A 24,339-nucleotide genomic window follows, 5' to 3' on the forward strand; every position below is an offset into this window, starting at 1 on the left:
CTGCAGGGGTCCAGTTGCTGTGTCCACCCCTGCTGGTACAGAAGACTCCCGACTCGAATAACATCGCTCCACAGCCCAGCCCCAGGACCCAGTTGCTCACCCACTCCTGCCCCTGGGGTTGCCATGTCGGGCACATCCACATCTGACCCCAGTGGCAACCCCCGGCCAGAGGGGCAGAGGGGCACCAGCTTCACTGCCACCGAAGTTGGTGTCCTGGTGGAGCAAGTCCTGGGGCAGTATGATGCCCTCTTCGGATCGTCCCGCGCCAACAGGGAAGGACGGGAGAGGATCTGGGCCGACTGTGTGGTTGCCATCAACGCGGAGGGGGTGGCAACCCGCACCATCCAGAAGGTCAAGAAGCGCTGGGAGGACTTGAGGTCCAGGACCCTCATGAAAGCCCGGCGCCTCGTGGAGGGGGGCCGGGGCCGCATGAGTACCATCCAGTTGAGGGTCCTGGAATGCGCACACCCAGCGCTCCACGCCCAGGTCCTTGAGAGGGAGACCCGTCTGGAGTTGAGCGGTAAGTGGCCAAGCATTGCTGTGTGAGACAGGGCATGTTGCAGTGTGCTGGTTGTCTGATACTTGCCTGCATGTGTGACATAGGCCATGTACGCATGTATGTGTGCAGGGACATCATGGGAATGCATGTGCGACCTGTAATGTGTGAACCGCACGGTTGTTGCATGTGTTTGAATGCGACATGGGGAGCCCTGTGCAGATTGCACACATGAGAGCATGGCAGTCTCTGTTCCTGGACATGGGTGGGGGCGAGGGATGGGTGCTGATGCCAGATACATATGTGGTATCCATGTGTGTGTGCCTGACCTGCGTGTCTGTGACTTGTGAGTGCCATGGATGCATGACACATGTCTGTGACAATGTACAGATTCACTGATGCAGCCTAGTCATCCTTGTATGCACTGTGATTGGGGTGTACGGGGCCAGATGGATGTGACTGAGGTGAAGTGTGTGCATGTGATAGGCATGACCCATGATGCATGTGAGTCCCATTACATTGTATGATTCGAGAGTCCATTGGACATGCATTGAAATGTCCATGGCACGCACCATGACTGTCACTGTGTGTGTTTTGCCTGGACTGACACATGTGTTGTGGTGTGACATGATGGAAGTGTACTTTGACAGTGGCACTCATCTGCTATTGCTTCCTGTCTAGGGGACCATTGTACAGTACCCTAATGCTTGTGTTCTATGTCTCCCTCTACGCAGCGGCTAGTGAAGGAGAGGGCGGAGACGGCGCTGTGGAGCAAGGCGGCGGGGATGCCCCCACGGCTGCAGCGGAAGGGGTGGGTGAGCCCCCACAGGGGCCTGCTACGGCGGTAGACGGCGAGGAGCCATCCAGGTTGGTGGTTTCCACAGAGGAGGAGGAGGCCGCCACTGAGGCGCACATGGGGCCTGGTGGGGGCATCCCTGCTGGTGCAAGTGGTGCAGTACAGGGACAGGGGCAGGAGGCAGCACAGGTCACCGTGGAGGGGCCTGTGCATGTCGCTGTCCCTGAACCTGTGGGTGCACCACCTTGCACCAGCAGGGATGCCCCGTCCCAGGCCCGTCCGCAGGTAGAGGGGATGTCCATGTCATCTGACTCCCCTCCACCTGCGGACGAGGGGACCCCTGGCCGTGTGGAGAAGGTCCTGATTGGGGTCGCGATGCGCACGGCTGTGATTCGTGATGCCGTGCGTGCTTCCCAGGAGGAGCACGCACGTCATCACGAAGAGCACCGTGCCGACGTGGCCCAATTGGGATCGGCCATGTTCGGGGGTTTCCTGCATGTGTCGGCCAATCTGGCGGCCCTCTCCTCCTCTGTGGAGACTATACGCCAGTCGTTCTCCTTGCCGTCTTCCGGCCCAGATGCCACCAGGGCCCCCTGTGGACCTGCCCTGACCAATGCAGCCAGCTCGGTGGGGATCCCATCCCTGCCACAGTCGGGAGTCAGAGGTCCAGCAGGGGTGGACAACACAGCAACTGGACCCCAGCAGATGGAGGATGTGACGGCATCATCGGGCAGGGCACGTGCACCACGGCGTCGGTGGTTTCCATCATCCTGGATGCCGTCGTGCTGGCAGAGGCAGTGGCGTCGGAGGCAGCAGCAGGCTCGACGTGGGAGGCATCATGGCTCGGGGCATCAAGATCAGAGCGGCAGGCATCGGCCGGAGGGCAGGAGAACCCTGGGATGGTAGTGTCTTCCGTGTGGGAGCAGTTGGTCCAGCGGATAGGTGCGGAGCGGCAGCGGGCGGAAGAGGAGCGGCTCACCATGGTCAGGGCGGAGTTCTCCATGCGTCGGGCGTTGAGGCGGGCTGAGTGCCTCGAGGAAGCTTGCAGGGAGTTTGAGGTGAACATGGGGTTATCCCTGCGAGACCTCGGGGCCAGGACAGAGTCCCGCCTCCAGGACATCGACATGGAGTTCGATGATGCCCTGGCCGGCAACATCACAGAGTGAGCCGCAGGACTTGCCCGCTGCCATTGTATATAGTTCTTTAGTTAGTTAGTGTTAGGTTTCCTTTATTTTTTGAGATTTTTTTGGACCGCTCGGACAATGGCCACTTTTCTGTATATAGTTTTTTTATTAGGTAGTAGTAGGTTTCATTTATAGTGTTGGGCTCATGGACCCTGGAATATTCTTGTGTATAGTTGGATTTTTTAAAATACATTTTTTTGATTCATATTTGTGTTCACCATGAGGCAATGGTTTTTCCTTATTTTGTTTCACCATGATTTTGCTTTGGACAACATTAGTTTTTGGATTCCTTATTTTTTTTGATTTTTACATTACTTATCGGACATGGACAATTTATTTTGTTATCCCCATTGTTGTATGTTTGATTAGTTTACTTCATTTTCTTCGAGAATACATGTTTTTATAACTTTCTTTTGTGGTATTTTCTCATTGGTTTCATGCATGTCATGATATGGGTTTTGACATTCACTTGCACCCATTGTGTATGTGTGTGTGACGGACATGTGTTCATTTACATACTTGCCATTGGGGTTGTATCATGTAATTGCATTTGCTATGTGGGTGGATGCAATCCTTGGCTGGGTGTTTGTGCTGGGTATGCTGCCCATTACTGCCATGATTGTGTATCGTCAGGACCTGGGGGCAGGGGGACATGGTTGGGGGCCTGCTGGCAGGTGCCCCACAGTGCTGGGGGGTGGGGGTGCAAGGGGACATGAGTGGGACACTGTGGGGGCCTGCTGGCAGGTGCCCCACAGTGCTGGGGGGTGGGGGTGGTGGGGAACATGAGTTGGACATGGGTGGGGGCCTGCTGGCAGTTGCCCCACAGTGCTGGGGGGTGGGGGTGCAAGGGGACATGAGTTGGACATGAGTGGGGGCCTGCTGGCAGGTGCCCCACAGTGCTGGGGGGTGGGGGTGGTGGGGAACATGAGTTGGACATGGGTGGGGGCCTGCTGGCAGGTGCCCCACAGTGCTGGGGGGTGGGGGTGCAAGGGGACATGAGTTGGACATGAGTGGGGGCCTGCTGGCAGGTGCCCCACAGTGCTGGGGGGTGGGGGTGGTGGGGAACATGAGTTGGACATGGGTGGGGGCCTGCTGGCAGGTGCCCCTGGTGACTGGGGGGTGGGGGTGGTGGGAGACATGGGTGGGTGCCTGGTGGAGGCTGCCCCTGGTGACTGGGGGGGGTGGGGGTGGTGGGTGACATGGGTGGGGGCCTGGTGGAGGCTGCCCCTGGTGACTGGGGGGGTGGGGGTGGTGGGAGACATGGGTGGGGGCCTGGTGGAGGCTGCCCCTGGTGACTGGGGGGGTGGGGGTGGTGGGAGACATGGGTGGGGGCCTGGTGGAGGCTGCCCCTGGTGACTGGGGGGGTGGGGGTGGTGGGAGACATGGGTGGGGGCCTGGTGGAGGATGCCCCTGGTGACTGGAGGGGTGGGGGTGGTGGGAGACATGGGTGGGGGCCTGGTGGTGGGTGCCCCTGCACTGCTGGGGGGTGGGGGTGGTGGGAGACATGGGTGGGGGCCTGGTGGAGGCTGCCCCTGGTGACTGGGGGGGTGGGGGTGCTGGGAAACATGGGTGGGGGCCTGGTGGAGGCTGCCCCTGGTGACTGGGGGGGTTGGGGGTGCTGGGAGACATGGGTGGGGGCCTGCTGGCAGGTGCCCCGCAATGCTGGGGGTGGGGGTGCAAGGGGACATGAGTTGGTGATCATTGGTGCAAGGAGACATGTGCCTTTGCTGGGGGGCATGCCCATGTTGGGTGGGCTGCCTGCGGGACATGACCAGGGATGCAGGGTAGTCCCCTGTGGTGTGGGCTGCCTGCAGGGGCCGTGGAGGGTGTACAGGGAACACCTGGGAGGACCCACACTGGCAAATCACATGTAGGACTCCCCGGCACCCCTGAAATACACGTACCCTGCTGAAATCGCGTGTAAAACTTCGTGCGCACCCCTGTAATACCCGCACGCAGCCCATTTGCGTGTAAAACTTCGCGCGCACCCCTTTAATGCCCGCACGCAGCCCAATCGCGTGTGAAAATGTGCGTGCACCCCTGTAATACCCGCACGCAGCCCAATCGCGTGTAAAACTTCGCGCGCACCCCTAATACCCGCACGCAGCCCAATCGCGTGTACAACTTTGCGCGCACCCCTAATACCCGCACGCAGCCCAATCGCGTGTGAAACTTCCCACACACCCCTGAAATACACGCGCCCAGGCCAATCGCGTGTGGAACTTCCCGCGCACCCCTGAAATACACGCGCCCAGGCCAATCGCGTGTGGAACTTCCCACGCACCCCTGAAATACACGCGCCCAGGCCAATCGCGTGTGGAACTTCCCGCGCACCCCTGAAATACACGCGCCCAGGCCAATCGCGTGTGGAACTTCCCGCGCACCACTGAAATACACGCGCCCAGGCCAATCGCGTGTGGAACTTCTCACGCACCCCTGAAATACACGTAGCCCGCTCCCCCAGGCCCGATCGCGTGAGAAACTTCACGCGAACCCCTGAAATACACGTAGCCCGCTCCCCCAGGCCCGATCGCGTGAGAAACCACGCAAACCCCTGAAATACACGTAGCCCGCTCCCCCAGGCCCGATCGCGTGTGAAACTTCACGCGAACCCCTGAAATACACGTAGCCCGCTCCCCCAGGCCCGATCGCGTGAGAAACTTCACGCGAACCCCTGAAATACACGTAGCACGCTCCCCGAGGCCCGATCGCGTGAAAAAGTTCACGCGAACCCCTGAAATACACGTAGCTCGCTCCCCCGATTTCAGCCCCGATCGCGTGTGAAACTTCACGCGAACCCCTGAAATACACGTAGCCCGCTCCCCCAGGCCCGATCGCGTGTGAAACTTCACGCGAACCCCTGAAATACACGTAGCCCGCTCCCCCAGGCCCGATCGCGTGAGAAACTTCACGCGAACCCCTGAAATACACGTAGCCCGCTCCCCCAGGCCCGATCGCGTGAAAAAGTTCACACGAACCCCTGAAATACACGTAGCACGCTCCCCCAGGCCCGATCGCGTGAAAAAGTTCACGCGAACCCCTGAAATACACGCAGCACGCTCCACCAGGCCCGATCGCGTGAGAAACTTCACGCAAACCCCTGAAATACACGTAGCCCGCTCCACCAGGCCCGATCGCGTGAGAAACTTCACGCAAACCCCTGAAATACACGTAGCCCGCTCCCCCAGGCCCGATCGCGTGAGAAACTTCACGCGAACCCCTGAAATACACGTAGCCCGCTTGCCGTGCTGGTACAGGGTTAGCGCAGCCCTTTGCGCTGGATTGGGGATTTTGATGGCTTTTCCCTGCGCGGAAGGCGTTCTTGGGGGCGTAACTGGCGCTGCTGCAAGGTCGCTGCGCCACTGTGCGCCATGGCTGGTTTTGGTGGCTGGAATCCATGAATACGCTGTGCGCGGAAATGGGTTTGGCGCACGATGCTGGCGCAGGGATTCGCACGCACGCACTGTGCGCCAGCCGCGTGCGCCACTTGTGCGCTGAATTCTATGAATTACCCCCTAAGTTGTGCAGAATATGCATGTGGAGATTTGCATGATTTCCTACGCATAGCAAACAAAAACAACACAAATGTAGATATAAAAACACCAGCAGAACTCTGCTCCCTAGATCCTGTAAATGTATCAAGATATTTCCATCATCACTTTATTGCCATGCTACACTTCATTTCTAATAAAACAGTGCCTCCCCTCGGAGAAGTGCAACACTTCTTTTGGAGAAAAGAATACCAAGCCATAGAAGCACCACACATCCACATGCTTTTGTGGATTAAAGATGCTCCTAAATGTGGTCAGGACAGTGATGCCACTGTTTTGCAATTCATTCAGAAATATGTCATTTGTGAAATCCCTTTACAAATTACACATAGTGACCTACATGAATACATTTTACAATTTCAATGACACAAGTGTGGGAAGTATTGTCAGTGCAAATATAAAAACAAAGGGAAATACTAAACCAAATGCCGCTTTGGTCGCCCTAGACCAGTTTTGACAACAAGCCAAGCGAACAACTTCATGTCTTCATGTCTTCAGTTAGATATAGTGTCAAAGGTAAATCACCTAAGAACAAATACTGCATATTAGGAACAGAAGGATCAAAGTACATCCATGATTACAATACAATCATTGCCCTCCTATGAAATGCAAATATAGATGTGCAATACATTGCAGACAATTCCACTGCAGTTGCAAGATATGTCACAGCCTACTTAACCAAAGCAGAAAAAACAGAGCTCAAATCTGACAAAACACTGTCACAGAAATTGTACAGCTTAGGCATAAACATGCTCTCCCATAGAGAATGTGGCTGCTACGAAGCCGCAAACTATTTACCCGGTACTGCCTTGTATGGAAAATCTGAAAACATAGCATGGCTAAGCCTTGGTCCTGCTAAATCCAGCAAAAGAGTTCTCAAATCATATGAAGACATAGAAACAATAGCCAAAAATGATCCCAACAGCCAAGACATTTTGAAAAACAACTTACTGAACACATACTACCCAAACAGGAGTATCGCTTTGGAAACAATGTGTCTATACCACGTAGCTCAAAACTTCACATACAAAAATAATATTAAACCAGATGAGAAGAAAGGTAGATACAGAGTCAAAAATTGTGAAGGCAGCCTAGTGAAACTTAGCAAACAAAGCTTAATTAATCATATGAAATTGTCAAAAAAATCCTCAACATGTAGTAACATGTCCCTACTACAACATTTTAAACCATGGAGAAAAGAAGAAGATTTATTAGATACCCATGTCTCCTATGAAGATGCTTTCAAAGCAAATGAAAGCACTATATCAGAAATACAGTTTACACAGTACAAAACAATGTTAGACAATGAACAGCAACAAGAAGAAGAACTCCAGACACAACTAAATATAGACACTCCTGACAACAGTCAACCTTCTCTAACAGGAAGCCAAGAACCACTTGGACAGCCACTTATAGCAAATGAGGCTGAATTAGCCATGATTGAAGTAAAAAACACCATGTATCAGTATGAAGGGTCTACAGAAGACTTTTCTATACTCAAATCACAATACAACAATGAACAGCATAGCATTTTCCTAGAAATAACAAAACAAATAGAACATGGTATGCAGCACGAAACTAAAACTTGTACCTGCTAAGACTACAAACCTATACTTCTATATGTGAGAGGTCAAGCTGGTTCAGGGAAAACATTCCCCAACAATTGACAAACAACAAACTGTCAGCTGTTGTAACTGCCCCCTCAGGTTTAGCTGCCTATAACATAGGCAGTGTCACTTTACACCAATTACTACTCTTTCGAGTAGAACACCAAAACAAATTAGACCACCACACACTTTCTCCAGAAGCTGCAATGCAACTACGCACAGTTTTGAAACAAATGAAAATGCTACTGATAGATGAGGTGAGCATGGTCTCCAACCTAATGTTGGTTTTGATTCACCTCAGATTACCAGAGGACCTCAAAACAGACTACGAAGAGCTATTTGAAGGAAAACACATTATTGTTTTCGGAGATCTTCTTCAATTAACACCAGTTAAAGGCGAACCTATTTTTAAAACCTTAGGGCACAAACTATGCCATAAAACTCTTGGCAGCATAGGAAATGTCAATCTTTGCCAACATTTCCAATACAAAGAATTAACTAAAAACATGCGTCAGTCTGCAGACCTCACCTACGCCAACATTTTGAAAAGTATTTGTATTGGTGTACTATCTAAGGAAGCACAGAGTATCTTGAATACCAGATGTATCCATAACCTATACGACCATAATTCATGTGCTACTGATGTCATGGAACAATTAGCACACAAAAATGTAAACTGTATGTCCTTGAGGCCAACTCTTGCAAACAGTACACTATTTAATGAAACAATTTTGAAAAAAGAAATGCAACCAATAGTTCAAATATTCTCTACAGACAAACTGGACGTGCACGGTATGACACTACCCATGTGTGAACAATCTCTAACACAGCTGGTTTAGAGAAAATATTAAAATTATCTTTAAACTGTAGAGTAATGCTCGTAACCTTGACGTGGAGCAAGGACTACTTAATGGAGTTATGCTGTGGTGGTTGTGGGCAAAGACTCTAGGCCCTGGTCACAACCACCACAGCATAACTCCATTAACTAGTTCACGCTGCACTGTCTGCGGATGTCCGCGGATCCAACATGACAGGCGAATCGGGAAAATGTAACACACCTCACACTTCACTCCAACCAATCAGTGAACGCGTTACCTGTGGACATGACATAGACCCTCTGGCCAATCGGTGTCCTATCCACAGACCGAGCAGGGAAGTGTGTCCGTGGAGCGGACCCAGAAATCACTTGCTTAAAAAAAAAACTACTGGACTTATTTCCACCAAATTTACAAAAACATGCTTCCAAGACCAAGCCGCCTCTCCTGCCGCCAATTTGGTGAAAATCTATCCAGTGGTTTCGGCTGTAGGCGTGAGCAAACTTTTTCTCCATTCAGTCTATGGGAAAAAAGGAATTTTGGGACCCTCCCTATAACTTTGCCCCATCTTGACCAAACCTCACCAAACTTTGCAAAATAATTCAGAGCGGGCCATCCATATACTTTTTCTGCAAATTTTGGTGAGCATTCGTCCAGAAGGAGCAACCACCGAAAAAGTGGTCATCCTATGAGATTAACAACTTAACCATAACTACACAGCCGCTACCGCAGGCCGTGTAAAATATATATTTTGAAAATATTTTTTGTTAAAAGTGTGCAATTCATTTTACTTTGTAATAGTTTTACATATTTTTTAACAACTTTTTATTATGTGTATGATGATAGAAAGTCAAGGATACCATGATATTTGATATTTATAGAATTATTTTTATAAATGTAAATGTATTGATAAGATGTAAATTATGCTATTACCTTAATGTTTTTATTTCTATTTGTAGACTTTTGTTCTTTAAATCTCAAAGTGTTTTTAATGTTGTGTAATTATTAGGAAAATATAAGTACTATTATTATGCATAATATAGTTAATCAAAATGCATGCATGCGATTGTTTGTTGGAATTGTGTTTTTTGATGAAGTTGTGTAAAATTGAAATTATTTATAATTGTGAAAATGGAAATATATTTTTTGTGTGCGCCTTGACATCCCCCCTTAAAGCTATCCATTACCTCCAATTTTAATAAAAACCTTTGATAAAGAGTCCAATAGAAAATAAGAAATTTGAAATTTAAAAAATTCCAGTTACAGTTTATTAGAAAAATACCAATGATCGGTTCCTGAACTTATAGTAAGAATACTTGTATATACTTGTTCACAATTCTTCTGGGTATCATTTCAAAATTTGTTAGATTTTGAGGAAGTATGGAAAAGTAGACTTACATGTTATTTATATTAACAATATATCTGTTGTGAACTTTTATATAAAATATTGAAAGGTGTATTGTGTTCTTGAAATTAGTATGAGTTAAAATGTATTGAAGTGAAATATTTTTATTTTTGGTTGTGATTGTGCTTTTCTCATGTACTTGTCACAAATTGAAATTATGTATGTGTGTTAAAATGGGAATACAATTTTTGTGACAGCCTCTGCATATCTCCTTAAAGCCCTCATTTTCCTCAATTTTAATAAGAACCCATGAAAAAGAGAACAATTGAAAATGCCAAATTTGAAATTTTCTTAATTCCATTTTCCAGCCATTTTTGTATAATAGCTTCTTAGTAACGATTCTTGTACTTATAATAAGAATATTTGTATGCACTTGTTCATTGTTTTCCTTGAATCATTAGGAAAATCACCAGAAATTGTGGGAGTCTGTAAAATTATTCTTACATGTTATTAATATTTAAAAAGTATATTTATATGCCTTTTATTTTGTTTTTTTTTCTGTTATTATCTTTACATTTTTTAATGAGTGAAAACGGTTTGTAGTGTTAATGTCATGTACTGCACAAAGCCCAGTTAAAAACTATATTATGTGTTGTGTGCCTTTTTACTATTATTTTTTTATCTTGTTTTATTTTATCTAGTGTGTTATAGTTGTATGTAAGAAGAATGCCACCACACTTTCTGCGCAAGTTTACTTCTGTAAATTTATTCAGTGGTTCATTAAAGTACAGTTATGAGGCTATACCAAGCTGTGCACCAAGCAAAATGCTTTATCGCTAACATAATGTACAGAACACTTTTTATGCAGACGTAGTTCATCCCCACTTCTTGACTCTATCTCATACCCGAGATACAAATAATTCTGAAATCTCTCAATAGAACCTTTCCTGCAATCTATGTGTGGCTGATTCACATTTGCTCTGCCAAAAGCCTTGAACTGCGTTTTACTCATATTCACTCCTAGCCCATTTCTTTCTGCATAACCAAGGATTTCCTGGGCACTCCTCCTAATGGATAGAAAAGTCCTATCAGAAATAAGAAAATCATCGCTGTACCCAAGCCATCCCATTTTCTTATGGCCGAGTCTGTGGAGAGCATTATTAATCTCTTTCAATACAGAGCCCATGTCTGTCACAAACAAATTAAACAGTAGGGGGGCAAGAACACAACCTTGTCTGACCCCCACCTGATGGCAACCGGAATGGAAAATTCACCTAAACCATTTAGTCTCAAATGAGCTGCGCTGTCATAGTATAGCAGTTGGCAAGCAAAATATAGATTTTCAGGCATCCCTAGATTTCCTAACTTAATCCCCAATTTAGAGCTATCAATTGCATCAAACACTACTGTAAAATGAACATAAAGGACATACAATGGAAGATCCTCCTTTAATTTGGTTTACTCAATCAGAGAGTTTACTACAAGTATGTTCATAACTGTAGAGAGACCTTTCCTGATACCGGTTTGCATACAATTTACAGCTGAACTACTTTGAACCCAATTGTTAATCTCTCTCAGTATTGAAGTTTAAAAATGTTTACTGCCACCATCTGTCAATGCTAATAGCTGGTAATTCTCAGGATGTTCTATCTTTCCTCATTCATAAACAGAGATTAAGTGAGACATTGCCACAAGTCAGGAACCTTTCCACTCACCACTATTATTTCAAACAGGGTGCCTAGGATCTCTGACCACAGAATGGGATGGGCCTTCATAACCACATTACAGACCTCATCGGGTCATAGCACCTGATATTGTTTAAGACCCTCATCAACTAATGATGTTTGTTCAAACTTCAAAACAATGTCAGATTTTACCAGCACAGGTTGCTCAATTGTATTGAATTTCTCAGTTAGATATCTTCCATAGGTTTCATCCTGAATACAACAGGCTAACTTTGTTGAGGATTCCTGCAAAGTCCTAATAAGTATTGTCCATAGGCTTTTGTTATCACCTGAGTTTAGGATGTCATACATAGTTTGCCAGGCAGAATGACATGATAGCCTTATAATGTTTGACTACATTTCTGTACATATTTTTCAGGGATCTGTATTTTTGCTTTTTTCCAACCTTGTTAATGCTGGAGTTCCTAATACCTCTCAGGTCATGCCTCAGAATCCTTTTCTCAGAGATGATATTTTTATCATAAATCTGCCCCTTCCGATCCTCTTTCTTAAAAAAATACAACTTCCCATAGGTACACATTTAAATGTATTTGACGTTATCCAATTTACAATCGCATTTGGAGAACTGCACTGCTTATAATTATCCTGTATGGTATATATGAATTTATTGAGCGATTCCAGGTTCCTTTCCAACCAACCCAATCTATTTTATCCTGCATTGAGCACTACAGTTCCCACTTTATCAAAGTCCTTACTTGCAAAAATATTCACCTCCAACCATATAGAAAGACTAGCATGATCACTAAACTCAGTAAAGTTGACTTTCTTGTCTGCAAACTTTCACAACTATAAAACAAATCTATAGTGGATGTTTTTATGCTACAATTTCTGGTATTGGCTGCCGGAATGTCTCTTGTAACCTTTACATTCAAAATCATCATTTCCTTGTCGTCAAAAAATTCAGCCCACATACAAGCTTTTTTTACAGTCGATTTGGGCCTTTCCCTTATCAACCAATTACCACACTCAATGGAATAGTTTAAATAGCATGCATTGATATCTCCACCAATCTCCACCAATCTTTTGTACCTAGGTACATCTATAACATAATGCTCCATAAAGATAACATTGAATAGCCTCAGTAAACCCACCACCAGTAGGGTCATATATACTTACGACCAGAATGTTACAGTTGGCTGGACCAGATATTTCTAAAATCATCGCATTTGGATTATCATGTGGTGACAAACTTTCACTGGAACTAAGATCGTTTGAAATCCACAGAGCCAGACCCCTAAATGGGCGACCCCTCATCCCTCTCTTTGCTTTCTCATAGTAGCAAGTAAAAACATCAAATATGGCCTCCCCAAATAACCATTTATCTTGCAACAATCTGAGGTTGGTAGTAGCAAGCAAATCCCTTGATCCCTTTTCTCTAAACATTCAACATATGGGAATGGCCATGTGAGTTCTAAGATTTAATTTGAAGAAGGTATCAGGGCTGATAGATCATTTGTCATCCCAGCACTCGCGCCCACCTCCAAATGACACGATTTAGGCAGATCATGCTGAGGGATCTGAACAGGTAATCCACTCGCTATTCCCCTTACCATGCTAACAGCAGTGCATCCCACCCTTCATACCCCCATTTTAGGAGAGACACTGCACTCGCTCTAACTAAGGAAACCACTTCTGATGCAAAGCAGTGTGCTCTGATCAAGGGTGGATTGGGACTCAATTTGCTCAATGTAATCATAGTCCTCGCTCTTCAATACTCTAAGAGCAGGTAAGTGACTTAAGAGGTTCAACAAGCAGCTGCGGTTCACTAGAGATGGAAAACGTAGACGTAGGTAGTGATTATTTTTAGACAATTGACGGCTTTCCATTTTGATCAAAGCTTGAGTGCTCCTTTTCTTCATATTGAAGCAACAGTTTCTAGTCCTCCTCTTCTTCATATTGAAGCAACAGTTTCTTTATAACTACCTTTTCGCCATCCTTTTTTCAGTTTTCTCCTTACCTTTCATGTTAATATGGACCCATGAACAATTTTCACAGTCATCCAAGCCACCTTCAACCTTTTTTGATTCGAGATCCTCCTCCATTCTGAACCAAAGAATCATCCACTGAGACATTCTTAATGTGCCCCTCCAACTTGTTAGTTGGTTCTAGAGGCTTAGAACCCTCCTTTATCACACCAGTATGGCACACACTACAGGTTCTCTCTTTACCAAGCTTGACTAAGCACATCACAAATGAATATGATGACACAATTTAAGTAAGATTTGTAATACGACACTAGTAGTCTCAAAGTGAACATCCAATTCACCAGACATCATACTAATTAGGCTCTCTGGCAGATTATGACTGTGGATCACCTGATTACTTGCAGACTGAATGGTATATTGTGTTATCATAATTACATATGTGGCTGCATTCATATTGATGACATTAGATGCTACTGCTTACAATTGTATTAACATCTGACCTCAAGGTTGAAGGATCACATTTCCACAGGGTAGATATCTTTTTTCTACCTCTTTCAGGTTTTGGTTTTGTTAGTTTGCGAGTTGTGGAAAATAGGATACACTCTACTTTTCCTATAGATTTTGGCTGTTGTTTTCTTGAAACCCACAGGACATGGAGATTGTAAATTCTCAAGTCTAATAGTGGCATGTTTCTTTGAGCTTCTTAAATCATGGCTTAGAGTGACGGATATGCAATGACACAAAAAGGAAAAATACACTTTTTGGGAAAGTATTTCATATGGAAAGATGCATCCCTTTCACCAAGCAAGTACAGTGACAATGAAGAGTAGTGACTACTAGTGATGGAGTTAACAAGTATTAATTACAGTCATTATTGTCATTTCACGTTACTAAATCTGACCCCATTTCTCAGAGATAGCACTATACTGTTTGCTCCCATTATTCACAGTTGCCATTGTAAGGCCTGATTCCATCACACCAGTTAACACTGCAAGGCCAGATTGAATAATATTTGGTTATCACTTCAAAGACTGATTCCTTTACACACAGTTTCCATGATAAGTATGGTTCAATTTTGCTCAGGGTTCCTTGTGTATTTCTATTTTACTTTATTTTGAATTTATATAGCGCCTTAATCCAACGTGCTGAACATAATCACAACACAATAGAATGGTAGAAAGATCTGGAGTTTTAACAAGATTAGCTTGTGATCCACCTTGCTGGAGTAGATGAGATTTCAGAGATTTATGAAACATATAGTGAACAGTAATAGAGCGAAGAGAAAGGGGAGAGCGTATTAGTGTAGAGGAGCAAGATGACAGAATGTACGAAAACATGACTGTGCACAGAGAGGAGGTGGTACTAAAAGATGACATTGAGAGCTAGAAAGAGGAGAATGGGAGGGGGTGTAGAATGAGACCAGCGAGGAGAGATTGTCGGGAGTAAGTGTTTTAAAGACAAGACATAAGAACGTAAATTTGAATGGCGTAGTAAGAAGAGCAGAAGAGAGGAAGTCACGTGGAGTAAGACAGAAAAGTACATGAATTGAATAATTGAAAACAGATCTTAAAGGGACCAAACAGCACAGTATAACAATAGAATAAACAAGAAAAGATTAAAGAAGATACAGCATAAAAAGTCAAGAAAGAACAAACTTTTCGAATGTTAACTAGATGATAGCGACAGGCACGTGAAGAGACCGAGATGGGATGAAAAAAGGATAGAACAGAGTTAAAGTAAAGTCCCAGATTACTGGCAGTTGATGAGATAGGAAGCTGGGAGGGGGTAAATGGTATAGAAGAAGGACTTAGAGGTGGATGATGCTAGAAGGGAAGGAGAGTACTTCAGTTTTAGCGTTATTGAGTGTGCGATAGTGGGTGGACATCCAGGATTTAATAGCCAGTAAGCAAGAGGATAGTTGATTGTGTATGTCAGCTGCGAAAGAAGAAAAGGGCAGAACAAGCTGCATATTGTCAGCATAGAAATAATGTGATAGACCATAGGACAAAATAACTTTAGCATAGAGGGAAGTATAGCTAGAGAAGAGGAAGGGAACAAGACCTGATCCTTGTGGGACACCATGAGCAAGAGAAAAGGAGTCAGAGGTAGTCCCTCCCCATGAGACAGAGAGTGTCCATTTAAACAGATAAGACCTAAAACAGCAAAGAAAGGAACCAGAACAAATATAAGATGAAAGAGAAGCAAGTTAAAGTGAGTGATCAACAGTGTCAAACGCAGCAGAAAGATCTAATAAAATGACAACAGAAGAGTGCTCAGCATAGCGTTCTGTAAGCAGGGAAGTTAAGACTGACACAGAACAGCTGTTTCAGTTGAGTGCATGGGGCAGAAACCTGATTGAAACTGCACTATTAGACACAAAAGAGGAGACTTGGGAATAGACAAGGCAATTCAAGTAATTTCGAAAGATAGAGAGATAGGATGAAAGTTTGATGGAATAGAGGGGTCAACAGAGGGCTTTTTTACAATTGGAATGATAGAGGCATGTTTAAATGACGAGGGAAAAGTAGAAGTTAAGAGACAAATATTAAAGAACGACACCAGATAGGAATTAAAAGACAGGTACACTTAAGAAATAAGTCAGGTGCAGGTGCCTTTTGTTTTTGTTTTTGTTTAAAATGTGTCAGGTTTGCTGCCTCGAAAATACCTGATTTCCCTCCAGTTGTTTTTAGTTCTGAGTACAGCCATCGGTCATGGGAATTCTCTCATATATATCCCGCTAAACCATCCAGACATACTAGACACTAAATCCTCTTTTTAATCCCTAGTATGACAAACAGAACTATGGCCGCAGATAAAGCAAAAAGTTATGATGACAAATATTTATTAGAATTACTTGCGCGTTTTCACTGCTCTAGATACAGACAATGGCAGTTCTACAATAAATAATGTCAGTAACTGGAACGAGTTATCTCAATTGAAGAAAAGATTTATTCGAACAGAATTACATGGTGTAATTATGATAGAATACCTTAGCAATGGGACCTTACCCCAAGGTCTAATGGTTAAAAATGAACCGAGGCTATTCCTAGACAACAAACAATTTGTACAACAATGGAGTTACATCGCCAATAAATGTGGCAGAGATTGGTTAATTGTAATCATTGATACAGCTAAGGAAATGACTGATAAATTTGCAGCCGAGTTGTTGATACTAGACGACGAAATTAAGAAATTAGTATCAATAGATATCTACAAGAAAAGGCTTGAAGAGATAAATAAAGAGATAGATGACTTCAAAGACTATACAACTGGAGTCAGGGTTAGAAGGATGAAAAATGATCTGACCAATTTCTCTCATGAGAAAGCTTTTGTATACACCCAGGAAAATTATAAACCAAGTCAACCTCAAGACAAATCTCACCCAAGAGGACGTAGAGTCCGATTTGGCAACACCTCTTACAGCTCTCACGGCTCTAGTGATGAGAATTTGGATGAGGGTGACGACAACTACCTGAACAATAGAGGAATATCAAGAGGCAGGAGACCAAGTGGTATGAGACACGGGCAAACACAGAGACCCCAGAGTGGGAGAGGCAGAAGTAACTCGAGATCTAACTCTGCTTTTTTAGTTCAGGACCAAACGAATTGGGACTTCGTGCCATGGCACACAAGGAGCAAGACACCTTATTAGTTAATTTATCTGTCTACCAACCTAATGAAGCAGAGAAATCCATACTAGAAAAATGTTTCAGCTTCATCCCAACGGATCGCTATGACCCATTCAGAAATAGAACTGATCTGGAAATGCTATCCAGGAAAATCCACCTGAAATAATTATTCTCTCTGAACACCTACACCGGTGAGACCAATGAAACAGGACTATGCCGTCCATTGAAATTCAATCCTCCCATGACTATCTACACTCCCAAATCTATAGCATTCGAAAGAAGAGTGATGAGCGATCTTGGAAAATTGAAAAATGGGACTAATCCCCACATATTTTAAAATATGAACAGGAGAGAAAGAGAAGCCATCCGTACACTGAAATCTAACCAAAACATAGTGATCAGAAAAGCAGACCAAGGACGATCCATAGCGGGTCATTACGACCTGGGTGCAAAGGGATACCGGGCACCGGTAATGACACTGGTGCCGGTAATCCCTTTGCACCCTATCCCGAGGTCCCTTTGCAGGTCCCTCCCTTAACGCCTGGTTTTACCAGGCATTATGGACGGGACCCACAAAGGGATACCGGGGTCAATAACGGTACCGCAATTTGCGGTACCGTTATTGACGCCTTCCCCCTTCCCATTGAGCCCTATAGGGGCTCAAATGGGAATGGCTTTTCAAATGGGGACATACCGGTCCTGCAAAGGTCGGGATAGACCGGTAAGTCGCCATCCCACCAAGTCTGTGGCGGTACTGGTATTGGTTCTAGTCATGGCACTAATAGCACCATGACTAGTACCAACCTCAGAATGAGGACCATAGTTATCCTGATAGACAGGATTACATTGAAGAGTGTGAACGTCAATTGAGTGACAGTTCATTCTATGAACCTCTCAGAACAGATCCTACTAAGAGATTACAATCACTGATCAACTGCAAAGTCATCAAAGCAGCAGAAAGAGGTTGGATATCCAAGCAAGAAGCGGAATACCTGGTGGTTCCTCTTTTTAAATTTGCGGACCTATTGCTGAGCCCATATGTAAAACAAATGGCATCTTACATACAGGACACAACTGAAGTAATCAGACTGGTAGAGGGGTTGAAGGTAGACAAGATGATCCTACTAGTAACTATAGATGTGGTATCATTGCATACTATAATTCCAGAACGAGCCACACTTAACATGGTAGAAGAGAAATTGTTAAGATCAAGAACTACAGGCAAAACACCTAACTCTTTTATCCTTTGGTGTACTGGGATGTCACTATGTGAAAACTATTTTATCTTTAATGGTCTGTTTTACAAACAAATACATGGCAGTGCCATAGGATCTGCAGTGGCACCAACTCGAGCAAATCTGTATGTAGAAACCATTGATTTACATGTCATCATGACCAATTGTAATCCATACAGAAAATATATCAAACTATGGAGAAGGTTTATTGATGACATTTTAATGATCTGGACAGGTGACATTTTAACTTTTGATTCCTTTGTACTTTGGCTGAATGCACAAAATCTTTTTTTTTTTTTTACATTTACCAAAACTCTAAGCTATGATGCAATACATTTTTTGGACTTGACAATCTTTGTGAACAGAGAACAATCAGTACTCCACGTTAAACCTTTTCATAAAGATACTGACAAAAATTCAATGCTACTCTATTCGGGCTGCAATCCAAACATACGAGACAAAATGTGCTTTTTGGCCAATTTCTACGAATAAAGAGAAATAGTAGTATTAAAAGAGATTTTGTGCAAAAAGCTGACAGTCTGAAAGACTATCTGACACAGACAGGTTACCCTAAAAAAGTGGTAAAGACAGCACACAATAGAGCGTCTAATAACAACAGAGACACAGTATTGGAGGACAGAGAGAAGAAAGAAATGATGATAAGATCGTGTTTGTTAGCACATACAGCCCACTATCGAATGAAATAACGAAGATAGTGAGACACAATTGGCATGTACTAGAAAAGGGTGAATGTCCTCTATCGGTACTTAAGTGTGCCTTTCGGAGAAGTAAAAATTTGAAGCAATTAACGACTAGAAATGACGAGTTCTTGAAATCCAGTATACAACCTACACTAACAGAAAGCTGGGGCCTCCCTAGAACCATGGGCCATAGCCCGTTCAGCCATTGTAATTGCTGTGCACAAACTAGCTGAACTAAAGACATCCATTTGGGTCTAAATAAAAGATGGGAACAGAGAGTTGTAACTAACTGTAAATCTATTATGGTAGTGTACGCGATCTGGTGCCTGTGCGTTAGACTGTACATCGGGAAAACCGAAAGGAAAGTCAAGGTAAGGATAGGAGAGCATAAAAGCTGTATAAGAAACAACACTCTTAATGCACCGCTAGTGGGTCACTTGTTTTTTTCTGTATAGATTTACTTACTTTGCCCGCTTTTCACCTTGCATTTGGATTTGCAAATCACTGAATCCCAGCCTTCGTATGAGCGTATATCCCAAAAACACTGCTGAAATGAGCACTTCCCTTAGCGCTCCCTAATGAGTTTAGTTTTTGACTAGGAATTAGCATTTTGATTTGGGCACATGCGCAGTACTTTACTTCACTTCATTTAGTGTGTCGGGTTACAGCAGCAACAGTTCCCGATTCCACGCCTTGCAGACCGCGAGAACAGTCTCACTGAATCGGTGTCTGACCCAATGGAGTCACTAAGGTATTTTCTATGACCGAGCCACCTTCCCATTGTTCTATGCGCTTGACGGCACACATTCGAAGCATTTATTCGCAGATCTACTGCCTTTTTCACCCTCACACGTAACTGAACACGATACTTAATCAGTTGTCAAGTCCCATAAGAGTGTAAGCCTTAAGGCGCTACCGGGATGAGCAGGTTGCATATAGACACTGCACCACTGCTCAATACATCATGAGTAATCACCTACCAGTCTATAGAGTATCATAAATGGCCCCACATGAAACTTTTTTCACTATATATACAGACTGATTATTACAAAATACCTTCAGCCTTGTTTGTGGAACGTGTGCCTGTTCAACATGAGGACACCATGATGCTGGGTGTCCCTTCAGATAGATCTGAGCACCTCACACCCATTATGTTCCACGTGTATGTTAGTTTAATTGAATACATTCATTTCAAAAGCTATACAATGCATTTTTGCTCACCGCCACCAATGCTGCAGCGTTGAACACTTTACTGTTCACATTGCAGGACTCTTTAAACAGACCTGTTTACCGGCATCCATAACCGTATGAATAAAATGCAAGAAGACGACTACCCTGCATAATTTCCAGCTATTTGTCAAGTAAGCCTCGACCAGATTACTTGATGTTTTTATCCCATATTCACCAGAGACTCTATGGAGAATGTTGAGCGATATATAGTTTGTCAACACAATGGGATTATAGGACCATGTGTTCTGTCTCTTTGTATGTCAACAGGGACCCCTGGGAATGCCTCACTGAGAACCTATGCATCCCATTAGGACTGTTTACCGACAATAAGAGAGGGTAAGCTCCTGAGTACATCTAACAATAATAATGATGATTGATGTACCTTAATGACCACCCACACTAATTAGGATGTGGTCTGTTTTTATAATTAGGTTTGGCCTGGACTTACTCCCTTGTACTAAAGATAAGAGATTGTGGACATCTACTTCCCTGAATTGTCCGCTGGGAAACAATACTCAAGATCTCACACTGCTACTAAAAACTCCGACTTGTCAAGCTCCATTTAGACACAACCACGAATTGGGCTTTGGGTGCCCATCTACTCCCCTGAAGAAGTTCCTAATACCAACTCTAAAATCTATGGGAATGAAACATGTAGGGCAAGTACAGATACCAATACCAAGTATCTAGATGAGTATTATAACCTAGATTGAAAGGTGCACTTTAGGTACTTGTCGACTAAGGCATCAAGAGGAGAGTCACTATATAACAAAGGACTCTCACTCTGTACATTGTGTGGTTTTGTTTTTCTGAAAGAATCAAGGTTCAAATAACCTGAAGTTGTTTATATGAATGTATGTACACTTGATGTTATTCTAGTATCCAAGAGAGGTACAGATCTATTGCGAATTTTGCACATTGTTAGTTTTTTGGGTGATTAGTACTAAGCACTTTCTGGAGCACTGGTCACTTTGCTAGTTTTTATGTGTTTGCTTTTAATGCTATTTTTTTATTAAAAATTCCCAATTTTAAATGAATAATTACTGAAGTCAGGTTGTATTTTCCATTAACTTCCACTTGTCATTGTTCGAACTGTTTTTAAGTGTGACAATCCTAGAACTATCCAGTGAATTGTGTGTCCAAACCTATAACAGGTGCGGGAGCCTTTTGTTTTTACTTTAGAAATAAGAACAGACAGGATGGGATCAGTTGGTGCAGCAGTAGGGTGAGCTTGAGTCAACAGAGGAGAGATGTCTTCATTAGTAATAGGAGTGATGTGCAAGATGGAAGTAACATAGGGCAAAATAGGAGAAAACAGAGTTGTTTGTATAGATGAAGAGGAAGAATCAATTACAAGGCGAAGAGATGCCACCTGGAAGGAGAAAAATGAGGCTAAGTCAAACGCTTATAGAGAAGATTTAAGTGAGTGATCAAAAGTAGGAGGGGAAAGAAGATGAGAAAGAGACATCGTAGATGAGATGACTGTGCATGGAGGAGTTCAGAAAAGTAGGATTGTTTAGCAGAAAGAAAGCATTCATCATGTAAAATATGAAATGAAGAATATGAGTTATAGTCACTCCCAGATTTAGAGTTAATCCAGCGTCTTTCAAGGCGATGCAGAACGTGTCACATGGAAATAAGATGTACAGAGAGCCAAGGCTGTGAGGGTTTACGAGATGGATGAAAAATAGAGGCAGGATGAAGAGTGTTGAGAGATGAGGAAAGTGAAGAGAAGAGAACAGAGGCTGCCTTGTTGGCTGATAAGGCAGAGATGACTGAGTGAGGAGGTAAAGCAGTGATGCTTGAAGAAACAAAAAGTGGAGTGTTGAAACTTCACAGATTGCACCAAGGAAATAAGCAGGGGGAAGGAGAAGGAGCAGGTAATATTGGAGGTATGCGGAAAACTGAAGCAGAAAGAAGGTAGTGATCAGAGAGGTAAACAGGGAGAGATAAGACACAGGAAATGGATAAAGAGGGGGAAATAATAATAAGATCAAGGCATGACCCAGAGGTATGCGAAGAAAGTGTGGAAAGAGGAGAGAGGAAATAAGAATCAAGAATAGCAAGAAATGGGAGAGAGGAGTGAGTGGAAGAAAGATGATGATTACAATCTCCTAGAACTACAAGACGAGTAGTAGATGGGAGAATAGTTGAAAAGAGATTGGCAATGTCTTCACAGAGTGAACTAACTTGCCCAGAGGTGAGGCGGGGCGATGAATAAGTAGGAATGAAATAGGGTAAGACTTAGAAAAGGTAGTGAATGAGAATTCAAAAGAGGAAAAGCAAGGAAGGGAAAGAGAGGAAGAAACAATTACTTAATTAGCATAAAATAATGTCAGGACCTCCACCATGGGCAGAGGGACGCAGGGTGTGACAGAAAGAGGTCTCAGAGGTAGTCAGAGAAGCAGTAACAGTAGTATTAAAGGGAGGAATCCATGTCTCAGTAATACATAGAACATTTAAATTTAGTCTCAGGAATACGTCAAGTACTGAAGAGGACTTATTACACAGGGATCTTGCATTCCATAGGCCAAAATCAATAGGAAGCAGATTGGCAGAACAAGGAAGATAGATAAGATGTGAGTGTTTTTGATAGGTGGAAAATCATAGTGCATCTAAGTGAACCGTTGGTGGCATTGAGTTTATGGTCAAAATGCAAAAGAAAGTTACCAGCATGGAGCCAAAGCAGCCATGGGATCAAGGTTGTTGTGCTGCAAGTGCTGACAGGGTAAGAGCAGAGTAAGCTGCCATGAGCTGCGCCGTAAAACTGGCATGTAGGTAGATAATAATGATAAGAAGAGTTGCTCAGCAGTGCTTCCCGTCGTGGACAGCCGCAGACAGCGTTGGCCGACTTATCCAGACTTCACCTGTGCTTCTCCCTAAGGCGGATGTTATGAGCCAGTGACCGGGATGAAACTGAGGTAAGGGGGTGTGGCCTCATGCGTTGCTCAGCAACAGAGATGCTGGTGTTCACACTGGCGGAGCCGCAGCCACAGAAAAGCAAAGGTTGTACTCCTGTACAGCAGATGAACCAGACAGTGCTGCTAGCACCCTCACTACCAGGCAGATGAAGATTGTACTTCTCCTTCAGCCATGGACTCCGCAGACAGCGAGGTCCGATTTATCCAGATTTTGGCTGGGCTTCACCCAAAGCAGATGTTATGAGTCGGTGAGCGGGATTAAACTGAGGCAAATGAGTGTGGCCTTAAGCTTTGCTCAGCAATGGAGAGTCCGGTGTTCGCGCCAGCGGAGCGGGCATCCACAGCAAAGTGAAGGCTGTACTCCTGTACAGCAGATGAACCAGACAGTGCTTCTAGCACCCTCAAAACTGGGCAAAGGAAGATTTCTCTTCCCTTTCAGCCACGGACCCCGCAGACAGCGAGGTCCGACTTATTAGGATTTCACCTGGGCTTCACACAAAGTGGATGTTATGAGCTGGCGTGAGGAATAAAACTGAGGCAAGGAGGTGTGGCCTTGCTCAGCAACGGAGACACTTGTTTTCACACCAGAGGAGTGGGCGGCCATAGCAAAGCGAAGCGTGGACTCCTGTACAGCATATGAACCAGATAGTGCTGCTAGCTCCATCACAACCAGGCAGATGAAGATTGCACTTCTCCTGGGCTTGGAGCTTGTGAGGGTCTGCATTATGAGAGGAATAGTCTCGATGGGGTTACCCCTCTCAACCAAATTTTGAAGGTGCTCAATTAGTCAATTTCTCCAAGATATGGCAGATGTGTGGGTAATTTGAGACCAGATGGTACTTAGAAGAAAGCATAGGATTGTGTGTAGGCTACACGAGGAGCTGAATCACAATGCTATGCCTCAGCTTCCGGGTGAAAAAAAGACACATCTAGAAGGAATTGTTGGGAATTGTGTTAAGATCAGGAATTAAGGATTCAGCTAGCATGGTGGAGATGACAGCAATACAGGAGTCTGAAGGAGCTCCAAAGTAACCTGCAGTTTTCATCTCTTCAGTCAGAAAGATTGAAAACTAGAACATTGGATTGCATGAAAGGGTGGGGGCAATTAGGGGAAGAACAGATAAAGGAAAACATAGATTTAAGTTTTAGGGAAACAAAG

The sequence above is a fragment of the Ambystoma mexicanum genome, chromosome 6p (assembly GCF_040938575.1).
Source record: "Ambystoma mexicanum isolate Mex_15411 chromosome 6p, UKY_AmexF1_1, whole genome shotgun sequence".
Taxonomy (NCBI): domain Eukaryota; kingdom Metazoa; phylum Chordata; class Amphibia; order Caudata; family Ambystomatidae; genus Ambystoma; species Ambystoma mexicanum.